Source organism: Leopardus geoffroyi, chromosome X, assembly GCF_018350155.1.
Source record: "Leopardus geoffroyi isolate Oge1 chromosome X, O.geoffroyi_Oge1_pat1.0, whole genome shotgun sequence".
NCBI lineage: Eukaryota > Metazoa > Chordata > Mammalia > Carnivora > Felidae > Leopardus > Leopardus geoffroyi.
In genome coordinates this window covers 12,029,064-12,045,702 of record NC_059343.1, presented here as the reverse complement: position 1 = coordinate 12,045,702, position 16,639 = coordinate 12,029,064, and the positions used below count along the sequence as shown (strand labels likewise).

The window sequence follows — 16,639 nt, the reverse complement described above, 5'->3', positions numbered from 1 at the left end:
TCATGAACTGTGAGATCAGGATCTGAACTGAAACCAAGAGCCGGACGCTCAACTGACTGAGACACCCGGGCGCTGCTCAATTTCATTTTCTTTTGTCTTTAGAACTATCTTGAATATGCCAATAGTGTTTCACCTGGAATAACTGCTCTTCTGTCTTCTCTGCCTTTTTTCTCCCTCTGAGTGAGCAAAATTAAAATAGTACAAAATTCCAAAGGTGCAATGCTTTTGTATCATTATGGGAGTCCTCCATGTTGAGAATAGAGCTGTTCCATTTGGAACAGGACATGAACTGGTTCAGATCCAGTTCGTCCAGGTTCACGGAAGAATAAAATAATGGTAATTTGCCTCTGTCTTATGAAATCTTAAAGCCCCCTGGTTCTCTTCGCTTCCATAGAGGTGGGTCATTTTAAAAAAAAATTTTTTCTTTAATGTTTATTATTTGAGAAAGAGAGAGCAAGCAGGGGAGGGGCAGAGAGAGAGGGAGACACAGAATCGGAAGCAGGCTCCAGGCTCCGAGCTGCCAGCACAGAGCCCGACACGGGGCTCGAGCCCAGAGACTGCGAGATCATAACCTGAGCTGAAGTCGGCCGCCTAACCAACTGAGCCACCCAGGCGCCCCTCATTTTTAACATTATGGAAGGAAAGCACGATGACGAAAATTTTTCTTTATCGGTCCAACTGTAGGTAGCAATTGGAGAAGTTTAAATGCATCCTTCTGGAGGAAATCAGTTTGAAGTCCAGACCACAAGACTCTTCTTTCCCACCACCTTCAGACAACCACCTATGGTCAGTTTCCCTCTCATCCCTAGTCTCTGAGAACAGTGCTGGCTTCCCTTCCCTTCCCCACCTGCTCTTCTTTGATGACAAGAAGGAATCCACAAGAGCAGGAGAGCTGGGCTATGAAAAGGAGGAACATAAAGACCCTGACATCTTTTCCACTCCATCCCAGTTCCTTTAGCATTGATTTTTGTGCCTTTCCGTCCTCTCCACTAGAGTGCTTTCTCATAAACCCGCCTGCCTCGCACCACCCCATCACCACCACCTATTAGAGGTTCTGCCAGTTGAGTCCTCCCGGCCAGATTCCTTTTTTGGTAGTGTCCATGCTGGGCTGTGGCAGCTCTGCTTGTCAGGGGTCCGTACCCACTTACGTCTTTGTGTGCCTTGGGGACTTTGAGTGTCTCTGAGTAACTCTTGAAGCTTGGCCGGTCGATTTTCCCTGACATCAGATCCTGATTCAAAGCCATCTGTTACTGATCAGTGCAAGTTTCGAGTAAGAGTTCCTGGTGATTGTGACGAGATATTGTCATAGGTTTTAAGTGAGAGTCTGTCCGCCAGACAAAAGCAGAAGAGGACTTCGAATTGGGTACAAGTCGAATGTAGGGAGTTGAGGTAGAGAGAAGACCAAGAGGTAATTATCGTTTCTTCCCCTCCCAAGTTCAGGATGAACTGACATGTAGACTTTGAGGAGTTAGCCAGATGGGGATCCAAATATCATCTTTATTACAGTAAAATCTGGATAAGTACACATGACTGGTCTCTTGAGATCCTGTGAGCTTTTTAATACTTTCTCTACTTCATTAAGCATGTCCAGGCAGAGCTTACAGTTATAGGCATCCTTCTCAGAGGCTGGCCTCTTACCTCATGGGAGACAGAGAGGGAGAGGGACTAGCCCAGCTGAGCAGGCTCAGTTCCTTGAATGGCCCTCACCAACTGGATCCCATCCTTCCCTCTCTCCTCCGCCCCCAGGAATGGATGAGGAAGGCTGAGAGCAGCTGGATGTTGCCTTATGGGAACATTAAAGAGGGGTCTGGAGGCTCCCCCAATATTCCCCAGCATTTTGTTTTGTTAATCTATTGGATTGGACACTTAGCTATTTAGCAGTGACTGCCTCCCCCCCACCCCCCCACCAGCCTCAGGGAAGGAGAGAAGTTTGTCATTGTGGACCTCCTTTCACCGAAACTAACGTCAACTCTCTGGGATAAATTTTACCCGCAGAAGGGTCTGAAATGAATATAGACAGTTATTTTCATTAAATAATTACCAAGGCACATCCTATTCTATGCTGCACATTTACTCCCTATCCTAGTTCCCTGTTGAATTATTCCCAGCTATGTCGAGAGGTGTGTGAGAAGCCCAAGTAGTAGCATCAAAATTACCTAAATATTAAAATGTCCTAGTCTTCACTCATATGAGGACTTTAAGAGACAAAACAGATGAACATAAGGGAAGGGAAATAAAAATAATATAAAAACAGGGAGGGGAAAAAACAGAAGAGACACATAAATATGGAGAACAAACTGAGGGTTGCTGGAGGGGGTGTGGGAGGGGGGATGGGCTAAATGGGTCAGAGGCACTAAGGAATCTACTCCTGAAGCCACTGTTGCACTAGATGCTAACTAATTTGGATGTAGATTTTAAAACATAAAAAATAAAATTAAAAAAAAGAAACACTAAAAAAAATTAAAATGTCCTAGTCTTGAACACACATCTCCTTCATCATCAAATTTCTAAGAAGAAATCCAAGCTCCTGATCTAAACCCCCTTGCTTTTATAAACCAAATCAACAGAAATTGTAATTTCTAAGTACTTTCTAAATGACGTCCCAAAGCATCCTTACCCAACTTTAACTCTGCTTTGCTTGGGTGCGGTACAGACTCTCTTCTTCATAAGCACCGCAGCCTGGCTTTTCCCCAGGCTGGATGTGGCTCCATCAGGACTTCCCAACTTGAATTCATTGTACACCAGTTCTCCTTCATCTCACTTTGAAAGTAGACCCAGAAGGTAGTAAGAGACACATTTATTGGAATACCAGCCCTAGTTCCATGAGATTTCATTACACAACCAAATCTCCAAGCCCTAGAGCAGTTATAGCTGCAGAAAACTGATAGATGTGGTCAGTCCAGGACATTAACATAGTTGGGAGAACAAAGCCATGTCTCTGTAGTGCCTCTACCCTTTGGAGTGAAACATTCCTGTCTTCTTGTGAAAAGATGCTTGTGTCGGTGGCAACTCCAGGCACTAGGTCTTAAGAAAATCCTCCACCCAACTATTGAAGGCTGATAAGAATATGAAGAGATGTTCTTCTAGCCAACACGCAGAGAAATGTAAATTCAAATAATACGCTGCTACCGAACACCCGTCAGGTTGGCCAAAGTTAGAAAGTTGGGTATTGGCAAATGCCGGCAAGGATGGAAAGAAATAGAGGCTTCATGCGTGGCACGCGAGTATAGCTATTTGTTGTGGAGAGTGAACTGGCATTGCTTACTGAAGGGAACACTGAATATGGAGTGTGCCCCAGTAATTCTACTCCTGGATATTTGCTCCAGCAAAACTTCACCAAGTAGACACAGCAGTGATCATCTCAGCATCCTGGGTGGTAGAAAGGAGTCAGAGATGATGTCGGTGTTCGCCACTTCGGGAATGGATAAGTCAAATATGGTGGTTACGTATAATGGAGTGTGATGTAGCTGCCAGAAGCAATAGACTGTATTTAATTCTATCCATATTATTAGATTTCAGGAAATAATGTGGCATAAGTCAGAACAGGAAAGCATTTATGCCACAATATCACTTATTTTTCAAGGACACCTATATATTTGAATAAACATATGAAGGGTATATTGAGAGGAATTTCATTACGGATGCCCAACCAAGAACCAGTGGGAGAATGGGATTGAAATTAGGGATAATGGGGAAAAATACAAAACAAGGCGGGGCCTCTCATGGATGTACGATGACCATGTGATGTGGACTGTGATGTATGATCAATTGAATTCCATTCCGTGTACCCAATTCTTGCATCCAAGGCCAGAGAGAGGGGGTGGGGTAAATATCGATTGATTTGTGTTCAGCAGTAGCTTTTAACTTGGTTAGTGTAGTTGACCTCTTATTAAGTGATTTAAGGGAATTCTGGGAAGCCCTAACATATGTCAAAAAGCCTCCATTATCAAAACCATACCGTACCATTAGAGCCAATGCTTAGACAGTATGATAGATCAAAAAAAAAAAAAAAAAAAAAAGCATGAACTGTGGAGTTAAGCTGACCTGGGTCCAGTTTTCAGCTATGTTGTTTAATACCTCTGTTGCCTTGGGAAAACTATTTTTGAGCCCTTATTTCCTTATCCGCCAAGCGGGGATAATAACGAATAGTTTTTGAGTTATTTGTGTGATACATAATGTGTCTAGTGACATTAAGCGTACTTAATACATATTTGTCCCCTTTTCCCTATCTGTCTCCCTTTCTATTCCCACATTCCTTTTTATCATCAGGCTTTATTGACGGCAAATGTCTAGAACTTCTTGGGAATGGAAATGAAAATGGTAACATCTTTCGTGGACTTGTGAGGTACTAAATTCTAGGGGCTGTCCAGTAAAAACATAATGGAAGCAACATCTAATTCAAAATATTCAGTAGTCACATTTTTAAAAAAGTAAAAAGAAACAGATGAAGTTAATTTTAATCATATATCTGAGTCCAATTATCCAAAATATTGTCATTTCAACATATAATCAATGTAAGTTCATAATGAGCTATTTTACATCATTTGGACCAAGTCTGGGAAATGTTGTGTGTCTCTTACACTCACGGCATGTCTCCGTTCGCCTCATATGGTTGGTGGTAACCGTACTGGGCAGTGAAGTTCAAGTGCTTTACGCGTTTTCTTCCTCCCAATTTAACTTGGGTTCTCTGAAGACAGAGCCTAAGGCAGGACTTCTGTACAATCCCGGGGCAGCGAGTGTGAGGGAGAAGGGAAATGAGGCAGATGCTTGGAGGCACAGGATGCCTGATGGAAAACTGTACCTCGGGACTTTGTAACGGAGAAAGACGAATTTTCCTGTCATTCCACATCTTCCATCCCTCTTCGGCCAAAGTTGGCCCCACTGAAGCTAATGCCCTTCCTTTCTGGATTGTGTCACCCAGCCACTTCGGGCAGCCTCTCTGAGGAGGGCACATACCACATCCAGTGGCTTGGATCCAGAGCTTCCATGGGTCTGTCAGGTCAAGCCTAGGAGCTCTGGAGCTGCGGCAGCTCCCGCCATTCAGAACTTGGCAGTCAGTGTGGCGGGGGCAGGGGGGGGGGTGGGGTGGGCAAGGGCTCAGGAGCTAGCGAGGCTGAGAGACTCTGAGGAGGCATATTACGTGGTTTAACTTGGGTTCTCACAAATGCTCACAGCAACATAACGAGAGAAGGAAGGGAGGCTAGTGAGACTAGCTGTGCATCTAGTGAGTGACAGAGCTGGCATTCCAACTAGGTAGGTGTCTGGCTCCAGTTTGGGCTCTTAGCCACACGCTCATAGGTCCTTACCAGTTTGGCACAAGCCAACATAAAACAGACTTTCTGACGAGAGCAGGTTTTTATCTGTGGAAACTTTTTTTCCCTCTTTTTTAAATTTCTTTATTTTGAGAGAGAGAGAGAGGAGAGAACACGAGTGAGGAGGGGTAGAGAAAGAGGGAGAGAGAGAGAATCACAAGCAGGTTCCACACTGTCGGCACAGGGCCTGATGCGGGGCTCGATCTCATGAACCGTGAGATCATGACCTGTGCCGAAATCAAGAGTCAGACGCTTAACTGACTGAGCCACCCACGTGCCCCTATCTGTGGACACTTTAAAGACAGGGAGGTCTAAGAGGAGAGATGGATTATTGAAGGGTTCAGAGGAAGTTCTTGACCAATCAGTAATTTTCCTAAGGAGCCGACCACTGCTTACTCGCCCGCGTGGGAGGTAAGTACTGACCCCTTCCATAGGTCTCAGCCCTTTAGTTGATTTGGTCAATTCTTCAATTCTGTGGAGCTGTTGCTGAATAGTAGGGAACCTCCTTTTTTGTTTGCGGGTAGAGGGGAGGCCAAATTTAATACTTTGGGAGCCTGCTTGTATACTTACTTCATTTAGAAGGGTTGGTGTAGTAAGTTTGGCAATTTGAAAGTTGATTAAGGAAGAGACAGGTGTGAGACAGGCCGTGACACCCAAGCTTTATTTGGGTGATGTGTCGACAAGCTTGCTTGAGAAAGTAAGTCCCTCACGGCTGGAGACCTTCTGGAGACAGTGACACGATAAGGGGAATAGGGCAAGGGACCTTCAGGGGGAGTAGGGGAAATCAGGGAAGGCGCTTACCTGTCTAGGTGATGTCACTCAGCAACAAGGTAGAGGGTCTCTGGGTCAGAGGGCTCCAAACGCTAGCAGCAGGTGGAGGACTTTTCTAGCTGCAGGGTGTTGCTTACTGCTAGCAGACGGTGGGTACAATTTCGCAGGGCATGTGCGGGGTAGGCAGGCTCTAAATGGCTCAGAATGTGTTTATTTGGAATATATTTAACGCAACCGGATGCATGAGAATTCGAGTTGGCTTCATCAGGCTTTGGACTAAACAACATAGGGTCCGTCTGCGGCCTATTTATGTAGCAGGTGGACAGGAAGTTTCCCATTCATTTACCTCTTCCATTGTTGTAATGGGGTATTAGGCTACGAGTGAAGTTCTTAGGGCAGCAAGAGTTTAGAGTTCCTGATACAATGAGAAGCTTTGCAGAGCCAACCAAAACCTACTCTTCCTTTTTCTTCTGTTGGGGTCAGAATGTCAGGCAGCAACAGACATGAGAGATCAGCCCACCTAGGTGAAGGTCTTCTCCAAGGTCACACGGCTCATTGTGGAAGGAACCTAGGCCCGGACTCAGGTTTCCTGAATTTTGCCTCCTTTTATGTGTGCAGTACCTCTGCCATCGGGCCCTCGTGCAGAAACTTACTAAGTGTGTCTCTTCCCACTTTGGGAATGCCTTGTTTCTTTTTCCTGGAAGGAAGCTTCTGAGTGAACCTCCCTCTCTCTCTTTCGACACCAAAAAGGTACCTTCAGGTATATGTCTGCACAAGCAGATACCCCTGACTGTATCAGATTGTCCTTCAAATGATCACGTAGGAGAAGCCCTGTGCCATAATAAATTCCCCCTTTATCATATCTGCCCAGAGGTATCCGTTCCAGCTCTCTGTGAAGTCTTATCTTTGCCAAACAGCTTCCCATCTTGATGCATTTTCTTTTCTTTTTAATTTTTTTAAATGTTTGTTTACTTTTGAGAGAGAGAGAAAGAACACGAACAGGGGAGGTGCAGAGAGAGAGGGAGACACAGATTCCAAAGCAGGCTCCAGGCTGAGCTGTCAGCACAGAGCCCAACGTGGGGCTCGAACTCATGAGCTGAGCCGTGAGATCATGACCTGAGCCAAAGTCAGATGCTTAACCGACTGAGTCACCCAGACACCCTATTCATGCACTTTCTTGCAAGAACCCTTAAAAGCATCTTAGTAAATACCAAATGTAACTAATAGCGATGAAAAAATATTAAAAAGCCCTGTGAGGAATATTCTAGCATCTGTTAATAGATTTGCTGACTCAACCTTGGAACATATTACCCATGGGTAGGAGACAAGGGATAGAAAGGTTCCCTGTTGGCATATTTGGAGGTCATTGTGGTTTTATTGTACTGTTGCCTTTGTAAAATTATGGATGGGTTACTCATATAAAGGATGGGTATTTGTTCTTCGTCTGGTTTTAATTTTCCAAAAAGTTAGAACATCTGTAACCCAACTTCAGGCGAGAATGCTGACTCAAAGAGTGAAGGAGTCCGAGACCAGTTTCACAGTCAACATGCCTCCGGTTAAATGTCAGGCCCGCGAGCCCTGTCAGCACCTTTATTCCCTTCCCCGTTCGCTCTTCTCTCCTCACTACCCCTCTCCTAAATAGAAGGTGAGGAGAGGGCTGAGAATGTTACTATGGACAACAGGGCTGCTCGAGGAAAGTCGAGGAAAGGACTAGAGAATAATTTGACTATGTCCGGAATTCTTGATCAGCTGGACAGCTTGATGCTTGAGATTTCCCACAATCCTTTATGTTTGATAGAAGTTAAAAATGTTGTCTGGTCCTCTCTCTCTCACCCCATACGAGTTGTTGGCGGTTTGCCCAAGTGTTCCTTGTCGTTTCTTTGTGTAGCACTTCATGTATATGTCAAACTACGATTATATGGTTTTAAGCCCCCCATGATAACCTTTGGCACTGAGGATGGAAACTCATCTTTCCCACCCCTTATCAGAATATTTTAGAATAATCAAGAACTCAGAAATCCGAGTGCTTTGGATTAGAGACAGAAGCCTTACCATTTCAGCCTATTCTGAGCAACGAGTATTAGAAGTTTGCCTTAAATAATGTGGTAAATGTACTTTTCACTTCCTCAAAGATTTAGGATCTCCAGGGGACAGAGGAAGGTATGGTTCTCCACACAGGGGCCAAAGGTTCTGGCAGTGAGTTTCTTGAGTGTGTGTGTGTGAAGGTGTTCGTGGTAGAGAAAAGGGGTCTGTGCTGATGGGTTTTCTCCCCCATGCAGAGCCCAGCAGACCGTGAGAGTAGGGAAGTAGTGGAAGGACAAGGAGATTGGGAGGCCCAGTGGGAAGTGTACTAGATCATGACAAGAACTCCTTATGGAGTAGATCTTCGTTGATTAGTTTGGACTCTTGAGCTACTTGTGAAGTTGTCTGCATTAAGGCTCTTCCTTGTGATGGGCAGAAAGGGAACCTACCTGCAAAAGACTCCAGAAGACTATCATTAGTTGAGGAAAAGACGAGAATATGTCAGCTGGGACAAGTGATTCACCATTCAATATAAAAGGATGGCAGTTTAACTCATGATCTCATACCTCATAGCAAAATAAATTCAACAGAGATCAAAGAATTAAATGTTAAAATGTAGAACTAGAAAAATGTAGGAAGACATTTACGTGATCTTTGGATGGGGAAAGACTTTCTAAGTTTAAAAGCATCAGAAGGAAAAGACTGATAGATCTGACCCATGTTAAAACTGCTGTAAATGAAATTAAAGTCAGAAACAAACTGGGAGATTTTTACAGCAACTGTTATTAAAGACTAGCAGCCTTAATATATATTAAAAAAAACCCAGCACCTTTCAGGAGCACCTGGGTGGCTCAGTCGGTTAACCTTCCGACTCCTGATTTCAGCTCAGGTCATGATCTCACGGTTGGTGGGTTGGAGCCCTGAGTTGGGCTCTGTGCTGACAGCATGGAGCCTATTTGGGATTCTCTCTCTCCTTCTCTATGCCCCTCCACCGCTTGTGCACGCTCTTTATCTCTGTCTCAAAATAAACATTAAAAAAAAAAAGCCCACCTTTCGGGACGCCTGGGTGGCTCAGTCGGTTAAGCATCCGACTTCGGCTCAGGTCATGATCTCGTGGCTTGTGAGTTCGAGCCCTGCATTGGGTTCTGTGTTGACAGCTCAGAGCCTGGAGCCTGCTTCGGATTCTGTGTCTCCCTCTCTCTCTCTCCCTCCACTGCTCGTGCTCTGTCATCTCTCTCTCTCTCAAAAATGAATAAACATTAAAAAAAAAAAACCCTTTCGTGTAAATTGATAAGCGAAGCACCAAACTCTGTTGACACCCACCCCCATTCTCGGCTCCCTCTTCATAGCCACAGAAGATTTGTCTGCACATGTTGTGTCCACTCCCCCACCTTCCTGATGCTCTCAGCCTGGCATCCACCCCTATCAGTGCCTAGAGTCACCACTGGCTTCCCTGTGGCCCAACTCAGAAGTCATTTTTTTCTTTTCACATTAACTCTTCCTTACATGGTTTGACTACTTCCTCCTTCTCGTCACCCTCTCTCTTTTCTTTGGTCTCCGAGATGGTGGGTTCTTGCATCTCTGGGTGCTCCTTGCTCCTTCAGTTTCCTTTCTCAGGTAAGTCCCTTGTCCTCTACCAGACCCCTACACACACGAGTTCTCTGGATCTCAGCCGAGTCTTCTCTCGTAGAATATCATCTTCCAGGATGGTCTTGTCCATCCCATGAACATAGAGGCCATTTATAGTCCTACAATTCCCACGCTGATATTCACAGCACACGCCTCACCTCTGAGCTCTGTGGACTCATTCAGGCACCTCTTTTCTCGTGTTCCCAGGCCTGTCATGTTTAAAACATTGGGGGAGCCTGGGTGGCTCAGTCGGTAAAGCTTCCGACTTCGGCCCAGGTCATGATCTCACAGTTCGTGGGTTCGAGCCCCGCGTCAGGCTCTGTGCTGACAGCTTGGAGCCTGGAGCCTGCTTCGGATTCTGTGTCTCCTCTCTCTCTCTGCACCTCCCCAGCTCATGCTCGCACTCTGTCTCTGTCAAAAATAAATACAAACTTAAAAAAAATTAAAAAAAATAAACAGCAGAAGTTGAAGTCTTGTTCCCCCTATTCCCATGTGTCTTGACAACAAACAAATGAGAACTCCTTTCTCTTCCAGTCTTTTCCATCTTAATGAATGGCATGCGCTGCTCAAAGAAGAAACATGGTGGTCACCGTTATTCCTTTTCCTCCCCCACCCGCATCCAGTCCCTCAGCAAAACCTTTCTATTTCTGAAATCTACCTGAAATGTATCTACCTCACTCCTGTCCCCTGCCCAGTCCCAGCCAGCCCACTGCAGCAGCCTCTTCAGGGGGCTGCTCTCTACTCCCTTCCAGTTCTCCGAATAGTGGCTCAAGACATCTAAGATAAAAATTGGATCAGCATGTTCCTGTTGTACTTTATTATTTTTTATTTTTTACTTAATTTTTTAAATGTTTATGTTTGAGAGAGAGAAAGAGACAGAGGGCGAGCAGGGGAGGGGCAGAGAGAGAGGGAGATACAGAACCTGAAGCGGGCTCCAGGCTCTGAGCTGTCAGCACAGAGCTGGACGCGGGGCTCAAACCCACAAACCACGAGATCATGACCTGAGCTGAAGTTGGACGCTTTACCAACTGAGCCACCCAGACACGCCATTCCTGTTGTACTTTTAAGGAAATCTCAGATACTTTACAGTGGCCTGCACTTGACCAGGTCTTTTCTGACTCTCTGAACTCATCTTGTGCCATTTTCTCCAGCCACCTCTGTGTCTGCATATCACTCTCTTCTTACTGCCTTAAGGCCTTTGCAATGCCATACTCCTGTCCTGCCCGGAAACCACTTACCCCCAACTCTGTTCATTTGGGGCCATCTATTACTCTCCTCATTTTCTCTCTCTGCACCCTATTTACTTCTTTTATAGCATGTGTAATTTTGTATTTACTTTGTTACATTGTCTTCCTCACTGGAAAGTAAACTCCATAAAGGCTTAGCAGATCTGTTATTCATTCACCAATATGCACATCCAGTGACTAACACACTACACGCTCTCAATCAGTATATCTTGAATGAGGGAACTAAGTAATGAGTGAAAACTTAAATGGGTAATGAGCAGTATTTCATAAAAAGTGATGTACAAGTGTCCTAATTGATACATAACCCCCCAAATAGTTCCTAGTACATATGAAGCCCTGACATACTTAGCTATTGTTATTCTTACAGTAATCATACTTAATAGTATTTATTAAGTTAATAGTAATATCACCCAAACTAATAGCAAAATTAAAAGAGCAAGGAGATAACAATTTCTGCTTCTTCAATTAGCTAAGATTAAAAAAATGTGATGGTGGGCACCTGGGTGGCTCAGTCGGTTAAGTGTCCCAACTCTTAATTTCAGCTCAGGTCATGGTCTCACCATTCATGGGTTCTCGAGCCCCATGTTGGGCTCTGTACTGACAGCACAGAGCCTGCTTGGGACTCTCTCTCTTCCTCTCTTTCTGCCCTCCCCAAATTAAATAAATAAAAATATATAATATGGTCAACATTTTGATGAAATGGGCACTTTGTACAGGCAGTTATTAAGCGATTTGACAATTTGGATGAAAGCAATTCAGTTAGTATAAGAATTTGTAAAAATGATTTTGTGTTCAAAAACAAATGCTGCTAGACCCTGGCTGTCCAAATGTCAGTGTTTGTACTATGGAGGCCATGCCTTTAAACTTTTTTGTAGGTTAGGCTTTTTTTCTTACTTTTTCTTTTTGTCTATTTTTCCCAAGAGTTTCAGATTTTTTTTCTTTTCCTTTCCTTTCCCTCCCCTCCAGAAATGAATCCTTCCCTTCTGTGTTTGTGACAAGGACGCATTGGGGAAAAAATCTAAATGTGCAACAATAGGTGATTTGTTGGAATGAGTTAGCTTTCTAACAATAGGGGGTTAAATGGGGGGGGGGAACCAATATTTAGAGCATGTGGAGTTGAAAAACTGCCCTGTGGTATAGCAAAATTACGAAGACTAGAACAACCAATGACTAACAGTAGGCATGTTCAGCAAAATTGCTGTTTAATCACTTGATTGTGTTGACCAGTTTGCTTTTGGCCACATCACATTTAGCCATAAACCTACAGATACACCAAGAGCCCTTAACATGTCTAGACCTTCAGGCCCCAAATTTCACCTTGAAGGGAAAAAAAGAGAAATGTGGTCAGAGATTTGTGTGCAAAGATATTTATCAAAAGTTAGCAATGATGCAAAAAAGAAGGCCCAAACAAACCATAAAACATGATCTCTGACAGTAGGGAGATTATCCAACATGAGGGTGAGGGTCCAGGAATAGGTAGAAGGAAAATACTGTTTCTTTCTCTTCTCGGATATTGAGGATTTACACTCGTTGGTACAATTACTTAGAGGAGTCTGCTTAAGCAACGTATAGTAAGATTGAGGATTTGAGTGCATTTCCTGAGAAATCACCAAATCATAAAAGGATTTTGAAATCATGCCCAAAAAGAAATGGGCATTCATTTCTGACAGCTCTGCCATGTGACACATTGCTGTCACTTGCTTTTAGGGAAGGCCAGCACCGTGGCAAAATGAGCAGCATTCAGGGATAGATGGGTTCCGATTACCTGTGAAAGGAGCAGAGGCAAAATGAGAGAGATGCCCTTTGCCACGCTCACACGGCACAGCCAGAACAGTGTGCTCTTTTCTCTTTCTTGGGAAGACTTTTTGAGCCATATGGCTTCCATGTGGAAGTGATTTCATCTCCTTAATTAAGATCACATTTACGAATAAACGTACAGGCAGGAAGCCAGCTCGACAAGGGTATCATGCTAAAAGCCAGGGCAAGCAGGAAGTCTTTGAAGGATAGAAGATGAAGGTAGCTGGGGTTCGGAAGGAAGTGATTTCGGAGATCTTGTTTGGTCTTGGGTGTTTTGTGGTCATTATTGGAGCGGTATGTTAGGTTCGTTAAAGGTTTGACTCTGACATATTTCTAGAGAAAGAGAGACCAGGTTGTCTGGATTGGGGAGCCACCGCTGTTGGTCTAGGCTAGCCAGAATTTACCCTTAACCTTTTCTGAAGAGTTTTCTGTTCCCTTCCCTGCATATTTGAAATCTAAGATTTTTAAGACATTTGATTTTTCAAATGCAGACTAAAACCTTCAAAGATAAGTTTCCTAAATACTTTTAATCTATGAAATGAGAAGAAAGACTAAAGAGGAATAGCCTTGGATTTTAGTCCCTGTACAGGCACTATTGATCAGGACCAAAACAGAGAAAAGGAAAAAGAAAACAATTTCACTGATGGACTTGAAGTGCATTAGTTCTGTTCATGCTGAAACAGATTTGTGGAATAGTGTTTTATTTTAGGTTGTCATGGACCGATTTATTTTAATAGATATACATTATAGCTAAGTTTTAACCAAAAAAAGAATGATTTGTTTAATTAAATTCTCATTCTGTTTTTGAGGACCATATTAATAGTTTAACACTATACATAACAATAAACAAAACAGAACACAGTTAAGAATGTGCTAGGTTTGCTCAAAGTGCATTCGAGGCTAGCATTATCCTTGTGTTAAATGAACATAATTTACATTTGCTATTTCAACAGTTACCACGGAGGGTCAAAATTAAAAACCTATCTGCTTTTCAAAAACTATGCGTATATATAACGCATGATATGTGTGTCTATATATATGTACATGTATATATACATGTATACACCTATACCCCCACTCATGGGGACAGCTTCCAAATTGATTTTATCTCATCATGGATTAATTGAAATAGAACAGTGTACATTTATGTTTCGGGTATTGATTATTCAAGATGTGTTGTATTGAAACCTTTAACGTTCCCATTTTCAGTACAGAAAAGGATATTAGAATTGGAATCCTGTTTTAGGCTATAGATGTGGAAAACACTTAAAAATGAGTAAAAAAAATCCCCTTTAGCCCTTTTCACACTTGTAAGATGGTAGGTTTTATCTGTGGCTTTATAGTGTCTCTCGTTGGTTTCTGTTTAAATTTTTGTAAATGAGTGCATAAATACAGAAATCTGTGTGTATATGCACACATGTGTGTCTGTGTCGTTGCAGTCTTAGAGAGGTGACTGGTATTTGGACAGTATGGATCAGGTTGAGAAGCTAGAGGCAAGAAGGATGGCAAAAGAGCTAGCCAGGGGAGCAAGACTGATGACTGAGTTTGAGGGCAAGAGTAGAGCCCATTAACCAGTGGCCCCCTTCTTACTTAACACAGTTCTAGTTGTCCTTCCTTGCCCCCAGCCACATTCTCCCTTCTCAACAGCTCTAGTCTGAGAAGTCAGAAGGGAATGTTCAAAATTAAAATGTGGGGGAAAACACTAATTTTCTGACTCAGGATTTTAGAACCAGCAATGAATTTAAATGTCAGTGAGTCCTATCATGGGATTTTCTGATGAGTGAACTAAGCCCAGAAGAAGATAAGTGCTTTGCTAGTCAGCAGGAAAAGCCATGCTAGCATCAAAGCCTCCAGGTTTCCAGCTCAAGAGTATTATGACTACCTTCTGGGCGAATTCTAGTGAAAATTAAACCAAGAGACTCTCTGTGATTAATCTCTTGGCTGGAGGCAGGGATACTGCATCAGCCACTGAAGCAGAGGTTAGGAAAGACACTTGAACCAAACAGGGATTCTTTTTCTAGAAGAGAGCCAAATATTGCCTGGGCAGGGGAGTCATCGATATTAGATGAAGTTTACCCTTGATCTTTTTATTAAAAAAAATTTTAAGTAATCTCTACTCTTAACGTGGGGCTCAAACTCATGACCCTGAGATGAAGAGTCGCATGCTCCACTGATGGAGCCAGCCAGGCACCCCTACGCTTGATCTTTTCAGAGGTAATTTTAGAAGTCCTCATCAGACAAAACCAGATCCTTTCCAGATGGTGCCATATACATCTAAGGGTTGTAGAGAATTTGATCCTGTGTCCCATGGGCACTGCCCTTGTTTTATGTGTTTCAAGGTCTTCAGATTGATTGTGAGTCTTTGGCCTGAGGTGGTACTTGATGCCATAGGTCTCTCTGGTTTCATTTATGTGTGCACAGGGGCATTTGCTTTTGTAGTCTTTGAAGCTGTATTGATGCAGCGTGGCCTTCTAAGCCACATAAATCCACCTGCCAGAACTTTTAAAGCCCGAAGCTTTAATACATGAGACATTCATAGGAAAGGAAACAGTCTTCTGATAGCATTATTTACAGTTCTGTAATTCCAAAATTTAATGTACAGACATACAATTTAACCATACCAAATCACGTGTCCTGAAGAGAGGCATTTTGCTACAGGTAGGTAAAGATACTGATGAATACCTTATGTATACTGTAAATAAATTTATTATTCATGGGATTTTCCATTATGAAAGTCAGCCAATAACTATTTATTGAAGACCTACTGTGTGATAGGCAGCATGGGTTGGCCCTGGGTGAAAAAGGCAGCCATGTTCCTGTCCTCATAGCATTTACATAATTATTCTCTGCAAAATGATGCATTTATCAAGGGTAGTGAATAATTGTGGGCTCTGGATTCTCTCTTTTGGTCTATTTACACAGTCTATTTACAGCTCTTTATTAAAATATAATATAGACACAGAAAAGTATACAAATCAAGTGTATAACTCAGAAAATTTTCACCAAGTGAACACACCCATGGAAGCAGAAGCTAGGTCAAGAGGCAGAAATTGTTCGTCCCCAGGAGTCCCCTTTTTAACACCTTCCAGTTACTAAGCTTCCCAAGGTAACCACTTTTCTGACTTCTGACATCATAGATTAGTTTTGCCTCGTTTGGAACTTTATAGAAATGGAATCATATGGTATATGATCATCTGCCTTCATTTGCTCAGTATTATGATCGTGAAATTCATCCAAGTCGTTGCATATAGTTGGGTTCATTCACTGTCCTTGCGGTATAGTATTTCATTGTGTAAGTAGATTACAATTCATTTATCCCTTCTATCGTTAAAGACATCTGGAATATTTCCAGGTTTGGGCTGTTACTGACAGTATCACTATGAAGATTCATATACTTGTCTTTAGGTGAACATTTCTTTTGAGGGTCCACATATGAATGGAATGCTGGGTCATACATAGGTCATGCATATACATTCACGTGTACCGTGTACTGCCAAGCAGCTTTCTACCGCGTTTATACAAAGTTCTAGTCCCACCGGGAGTGTATGAAAAGCTGCATTTTTTCCACATCCTTGCCACATTTGGTGTTACGTGCTTTTTCATTTTTGTGTGTGTTTTCAGTTTCTAAAAAGTCAAACAGAACCACCGGGGCTTTGTGATAAACAGTGAGACACATCATAAAGTTCATAGCAACAGCGATAATCCGTTGGATTTTGGTCTGTGCCAGTGATTCAAAACATGGTATCCTATCGGCTCACAAGCTCTGCTTAACTGTTGATGGAATTGAAGCCACTGTTTACAGTGGAAAATCTTGCAGAAGTTGGCCTTTCTTGCATTTGAAGTCGTGGCTTTTTCAAGCCA

General features: G+C 43.0%; 1 protein-coding gene across 3 annotated transcripts in view; it reads left to right on the top strand.

Annotated features, from left to right (window-relative positions):
• Positions 1–16,639, top strand: part of PIR (pirin) — a 90,397-nt gene that overhangs the window by 37,340 nt on the left and 36,418 nt on the right. The gene's annotated exons all lie outside the window — the stretch shown is intronic.